General features: G+C 40.4%; 1 long non-coding RNA gene across 1 annotated transcript; it reads right to left on the bottom strand.

The window, feature by feature from the left end:
* Positions 1-289: 289 nt before the first annotated feature.
* Positions 290-2,867, bottom strand: LOC123377112. The gene is made up of 3 exons (XR_006582090.1): positions 2,794-2,867; positions 1,771-1,966; positions 290-819 (listed from the first exon to the last, which is right to left on the bottom strand). It is a non-coding gene; the product is annotated as an uncharacterized LOC123377112 (long non-coding RNA).
* Positions 2,868-7,141: the final 4,274 nt, after the last annotated feature.

Here is a 7,141-nt window from a genome sequence, read left to right as displayed (position 1 = left end):
ATTTACTCTGGATACTTCACAGCTTCGCAAGAGCCTAGCTAATTATGTAGGCTTTTCATTTGGCTAAGATGACAAAACAACAGAAAATATGTATCACTAATGATGTGAAAGATTGCTTTCTATTTGTATTTCTTATTATTTAATTCTCTATGCATTACATCTTTAGCTTCTTGGCTAAGATGTATTTATATGACAGTGGAGCCTCCACCATAGTTAAGATTGCACACATGGTTTCATTTCAACAGGTTGAAAACCTATAAATTCTCTGTGTTGGAAGATAAATTTCAAATGTGTATTGTAGCTTATGAACTGCTTGAATGTTTAAGGACATGTTGAATTAAATAAGCAATATGAGTTTAGTTATAACCAGGGCCTGTGTATTCCCCAGTTCTGTCATGCAAAGCGTTAACAGTGACCTCAATAAATGTTAAAAGCAGAATAACTTTTCCAAATAAATAAACTATGTGACAATGGAGTCGGACTCAACGAATGCCTGAGACAAGAGACTATGAGGTCATCATTAAGGTTTTGCATGACAGAGCACATTGGAGGAAGCTGATATATGTATTGGTTTTCAGTACGTGCTGGAGACAGAAGTGAAGGTTTTATCGAGTACTGAAGTGTGCTGTCAACAGCATTGCAGGTGAAAAAGGCAAGGAATGCTGGAGACTTGTCCCTTGTCTTCGTGGCTTCAAAGATTTGGGTAGGTGAGGTACAGACTTAGCTGCCACATTATACAGTTCTTGTTGATACATGCAGAGATAGACAGATGCACAGGCAGGCCGTAGAAAAGAAAGATAAGTGGAAGGCATGGGACTCCTATTAAAAAAACCAGGGACTTATTCAGCTTAGTGGAGTTGTTTTGATGCAAATTGGTGTGAAGCATATTTTATTAATCTATTGTCCTGGTGACATTTATTAAGTTTAAATACATTGTAGGTATAACTGTAAAGAGTGATAATTCAGGAGCCTTCAGGTGTCAGGTGCAGTGTTTTATCTCCTACACATCTTTAATGTTTTGGACACCACAGTACCTCTACGACCACCACCACCACCTTGCACAGTATTCACAACAGCTGGGGTCAATCAAGGCACTTGAGAAACCCCTGCTTTAAAGGGGTGGAGTGCAGGCAGCCTGTTCAAGAAGGGGTCCTCAGCTTTGGAACTCATTCTTCCCACTGGCCAATCTCTCTCTCCAATAAGAATGGGAATAATATGCAATCTGACCATGCAAATTGCATAGCTGACTTTCCACTATAAGGGAGGGCATGGTCCGAAATACCTCCAGTCTTGTTCACTTAGCTCACCACTTCCAAACAAAGCCCCTCACTAAGTGGAGACATCTAGAAAGGTCCTACCCATGCCTATGTCTTCCTTGGGTTGAGAATTAGGTAACTGACACACACAGATAGCCATAACATTGAACATCCCTCCAAGCTGTCAGAGTTCATGGGGCAAGAAACATATAAATGGGTGCAATCAGAAACAGCTGATGCTTTACCATTTATTTAGAAACATTCTTAGCAAGAGGGAATGACATACTAATAACTGATAGGATAATACCATGAGGAGCACTGCATTTCAAACCACAGAAATGACACACAATTGTCCATCACCATAAGGCAATTCCTATCTTGTAGCTATGACTCATAAGAGAGCTGATTATACCTGCCCCCTCTGCTCTACACAAGCTGCAATGTCTAAGGACACAATTCAAGGCTTAGCACAGGAAGTTTTTAGCATAGGAAGTTTTTAGCACTTTTCGATTACCTTTCATACTATGTGGCTGTAATTCATGGTCATCAGTGTTTGGTTCCTAGGTTCCACCAGAGTGCAGGCTACATTTTATCGATTGAGAACTCTGTTTCTGAACTCCCTCTTGGAAGATATCCTCCAGATTCCCTCTCTGGCTGCTTTTAGTCATGCTCCAGTGCCGCAGGATCATGGTTCTTAGACTGCAAACTTCCTGTTGGGGCAGAAACCATGCCTGTTTTAGCACTGAACTCACATTTGGTTCCTCAGTGAATAAATAATCATTAACAAGCAAGCAAGCAAGTAAACATTATTATTAATGAACCACAAAAGGTTTGTGACTTTGGGTTAGATAATAAGCACTTAAGCTGGGATGCTTATCTGAACCATCCAAGACTTTTCAATCTGTTAAGTGGGGCTAGAAGTCATATGGGGACAAACTTTCTAATCAGGTGCCCAGAGCTTCTTGCTTCCAATCAGTAGTTTCAAGATACTCTGGCTCTTCAGGCAACCAGCGCTGACCAAAGTGCAAAAGACAAAAGCCTCATAAAAAAGAATGGTTTCAGATGCTCAAATAAATTTGTTAGTTTCTAAGGTGCCACAAGTACTCCTGTTCTTTTTATTGAAAAAAGAATGTTTCCAATTAGATCTAACCAAACTTCCAGCCTTCAAAAATATTCCATTCTATGTAGGCTCTTATAACATATTTATTACCAGACCAGTAGTCCATTAAGTAACATGACTACGCATCTGTCACAGGTTGTTGGTTCTCTCGTCCTCTCCTTTGGGAAGGAAACGTAGGCAGTGGAGTGTCTTGTTTTGGTAGGGCATTTTTCAGTTTTGTTTTGTTTTTCTGGAGGATTTCTGTCTGGTGTGAACCAATTTGCCAATATCTAACAACATGTCTGCATTTGATCCATCTCTGGTTAAAAAAATTCTGAAACAATGTATTCTAAAAATGTCTTCTCATTGAAGAAATACCATTAAATATGTTGATAATCATGTTGTTTCTGTGTCACAGAGAAATAGGCATTCATCTACCTTAAGTGTCAGCATGTAGTAATCATACTGATTTGGAGTCAGCAATCTCCAAAAGTGCTGCCATCACAGAGTCTGGGGGAAAAAAATAACACCACCTTTTTGTTGTTGTGTATATCAATCTTCACATATAATTTATATATCTTTCCTGCACTCTGTAGTATATAAAATATAATTACTGGTTAACTGAAATATAAAGGACAAACATTTAAATTTTTCCCAGTGTTCTCTTGTAATTAGAAATCATGGAAGCAAAGAATGGTATCCTCACAACTGATTTATTTATAACCTGTTGTTCCAGCTATATCTGTCCCTGCTACATTAAGTTGACTTTTCAAGTCACTGATGGTTTGGAAAGTGTCAGCACTTCCTTTGTGAGTCTGTTACTCAGCCATATAATTAATTTTGGCTGGAAATTGAACACAAAAGGTCCCACTCATGTTTTGTTTACTTTACATGTGTTTAAAGTACAGGGAAACCCATCTAAGATGGACACCAGAGGACTGCTGTTTTTGTGGTCATCATAAGAAATGGACAGATAACATGAGGAACTATGTTCACAAGTCTCCCTTAAATTCATGTTTGTGTCTCTGTAGCTCTAGATACTTATATGGCCTCCAGTGCCATAGTATCCGAGTGCTTCGCAATCTTTAACGTATTTATCCTCACTAACCCCTGTGAGGTAGGGAGTGCTATTCTTCCTGGTTTACAGATGGGGAATGACACGCAGATAAAGTGACTTGGCCAATCATCACACAAGGAACCTGGAACAGACCTAGGAAATGGACTAAAAGTCCCAGGCTAGTGTTCTAACACCGGAACACGCTTCCTAGTTTCCATTTTATTTGGATCCTGCATAGTTAGGGACCTGTTTTTTTTTGGAAGAGGGCAATTTATGAATTGTACTTTACCAATGAGATCTTACCCTACTATGGGAGTTGGAAGGATTCCCACTGAATTCAAAGGACTTTGGGTGACACCTAGGGTTATTATTGCTGATGCTTATAAAATTATTATGCCTCGGGGGATGCAGAAAATGCAGAGGAAAAATTGGGGAGTAAAGCATGTACCTCAGGGCTTGGAGGGCTCTTTCCACTCCCTTCTGCCCTGAAAAGGAAAGTTTTGATTACTTCTTTGTTTAATCGTTATTATATTCTATCAACTTACTTTTTTGAAAAGTTATTAAAATATCTACACTGCTCAAATTCAACTCAAATAATTATGGCGAAAGGTACAGCCTTGAGTGGAAAATAGAAAATATGGAAGAGAAGTGGCAATAAAAATAATCATATATTATACCTTTCAGAAATGAAACTTCTGATTTTTAGTATACCTACCAAATACAATTTATAGTTTCTGCCCTGAAATTTTAATTGCAGTCTGAGCTTTTAAGATAGGAACCTTGACATGAAAATGGCAGGAAATATACTATTTTTATGAATGTACTACATACAAAAGACAGAAACCAACCTCCGAATCACTAGCTTGCTATGCAATACTTTTGTGAGTGTAGTAGGGCGTGTTCAAAAAGTAGGTTTTTATATGGCACAATCTGCACACAAAAAATCTCCTCAAAATTATTCTACAGGGATTTCTGCAACATTACTAAGTGACCATTGACAGTTTCATGGGCCATATTCTGCCTTTTAGACCAGTGAGAATCTGTAGTCAAAACATTGTCAAGACTCCAGATTTATACCATGCAAATGAGAGAACATTTCATCTCCTTACATTACTCTGTCAAACACTATTGACCAATTTCATCTAATAATTTGATGGGATTATTCATTAATCCCCTCCCACAAAAGGCCATTTTTGCCCAATCCCGCTGTGTTCTAATAAAAATGGTTTTCCCCAACCTTTATTTGTTTTCCACCAACATTGGTACTAATATTACTATTTTTGTTCACAAAGTGTTTGTGGAAAGTGAATTTCTAACAAATATGTCTCTGCACAAAGGCCTAGGCTGGAACTGTGCATGCAGCCATCTCAAAGCTTCATGGATGGATCAAATGGATCAAGTGGTGCACAGAGCCTTAGGTGGGCTCTCTCCAGTAGAATGCATTTCAAAACTTTAGGGGCCTACCGTGAAATCCAGAGTAACGCTGTAAACACTTATTCAACTATGCACATGAATAAATGCTCTCCAACACCCAGTTGCCTTTTCCTCCTTCTGGTTTGCGTTTGACCTCCACAGGTAGCTATCCCCTCTTCATTCCTACCCCAAGTGTTGGATTGGTTGGGTAGAAAGATTTCCTTTAATGGGTGATGGTAGAAAGGAGGGAACTTCTGAGGGCTTGGGTTGAATGGGGTAGGTAGTGGGAAGGGCCAGATTTAGGGGTGGGGTTCTTGGAGGCTCAGGTTTAAGGTGGACCTTGAGAGACTGGCTTCCTATCAACTCCTTCCAACCAAATTGCTGGGTTCAGTTCACAATCCCTTTACAGATTAAGCCTGCAGGGTTTTTGTAGAGCTCTAGTTACAATTTTACAGTGCTCCTGAAAGTGTTTAACTTCCCTTCTGCATATTATTTGTCCTTGGTATTTGGGATGGCAGATCCTCAGAAGCAAGGTGCTGGAATGATTATTTCCAATTTCAGAAGATTCAATTAGCTCATTATGCAAATGATGCATCAGTCTGACAACTAATCATGCCACATCTAGTTATATAATATAATCAAAAGCAGGCGCGGAATTATATTAAATACAAATTAGTGTTAGAATAAGGTGAATTCTCAGAAACAGCCTCTGATAAATAAAGAGATTTTATGTTACTCTGTAATATATAAAATATAATTACTGGTTAACTGAAATATAAAGGACTTTTATATTTTGTGATGGCCAAGGAACCATTATGAATCCTCACACAAATGCATAATTATGGATATTTTTTTCAAAATGTAAATTATATTATCAAATACCATTATAATGTGGCAATTGGGGTCCTAGATTTACAACTGCATTATAAAAGGGGTTCCTGCTGAAGGAAAAAGTAACTGAGGCAGATCATCATGGCAAAGTTTAATTAAAAGTGTATTAATACTTTAATGCACCGCTGTTTGAGTCATTCAATTTATAGCACATAAAATGTAATACATTATAATTTTTAAATTAATAAAATAATCTGCAATCTGCATTGCAAGCTGGCACTTTATCAGTTGCTTTTTCTTTATGTAAAATTCCAGTCTCTGTGGGTATGAAAAGGCAGCAGAGAAGTCAGCAATCAGCAAATCATCTCTCTCCAGAGATCCTTATCTGGCCTGTCTCATGAGGTTTTTTTTTTTTTAATCTGAATAGCTAAACTTCACTCACAGCAAAGTCCATATCACCACAGCATCCCTTTGAAAAATGTCTCTAATTGTATCTTCTTTATTGGCTCAGACACAGGCAGGCCTCCTTCTCTGCTTGAACTAATTGTAAACAATCACATCCCTGGGGTTCAATCTTAGCATCTGTGCATGCTTGTTCATTTCCTGGCTAGTCCAGCTAACAGTCTGATCACAAACTGATGCAGTTTAGTCCACTCTGATGGCCAATTTCTTACAGATACATTTTTGCTCTTGACCCCAAATCTGGAGTTATAAGACATTGCCTTGGGGGAATCACACCAGGGCTGCCCTTAGGGAAAATGGTGCCCCCTGTGAAGTTGTATTTTGGTGCCCTTGGTCCCCGCTGCCTCCCCAGGGTCCCCATCCATCCCCCCATCATCCCTGCTGCCTCCCCAGGCTCCCCACCCCCTTCCACCCTCAGGATCTGCTGCTTCACCCCTGCATTTTCCCGCTGCCTCACCCCCCCCCCATTGCCCCGAGCACCCTTCAGTGGCCTCACACCCCAGGCCCACCCCACTCCTTGCCTCTTGACCACGGTGCCCCCCTGACCATGGTGCCCTGGGTAGTCACCGACGTCGCCCACCCACAAAGCCAGTCCTGAATTAACTGAAGAGAATTCTCTTCCCTAATGCACGAGAATGGGTTGGGGCAGCTGTAGGGTGACCAGCCAGCAACTGTGAAAAATTGGGACCGGGGGTGCAGGTGATAGACCCCAAAAAAGAAAAAGACCCCAAAATCGGGATATCTGGTCACCCTAGGTAGCTGTGCAGAAATAGGAGGCTACTACTGGGGTGTTTGAGGAGCAGCAGATGTGGAGAGTTGTCCACTATGTAACCTTCCATGTTACTGGGTTCCCAACCCCCCACCCGCAGCCATAGTGAGTGGTACAGAGCTTCCAGGAATCTCTACCATGCTTGTGTAGAGGCAAGTGGAAGCCCTGGCAAAACCCTTCATAGCCTGAACTCCAGCACCCGCCTACTTACCCCTCTCCCCCCCAAAATGTGTATTAGGGAAAATGACCCCAAA

Source organism: Mauremys mutica, chromosome 9, assembly GCF_020497125.1.
Source record: "Mauremys mutica isolate MM-2020 ecotype Southern chromosome 9, ASM2049712v1, whole genome shotgun sequence".
Taxonomy (NCBI): domain Eukaryota; kingdom Metazoa; phylum Chordata; order Testudines; family Geoemydidae; genus Mauremys; species Mauremys mutica.
The sequence above is the reverse complement of the archived record's forward strand: the minus strand, read 5'-3'. Positions and strand labels throughout refer to the sequence as shown.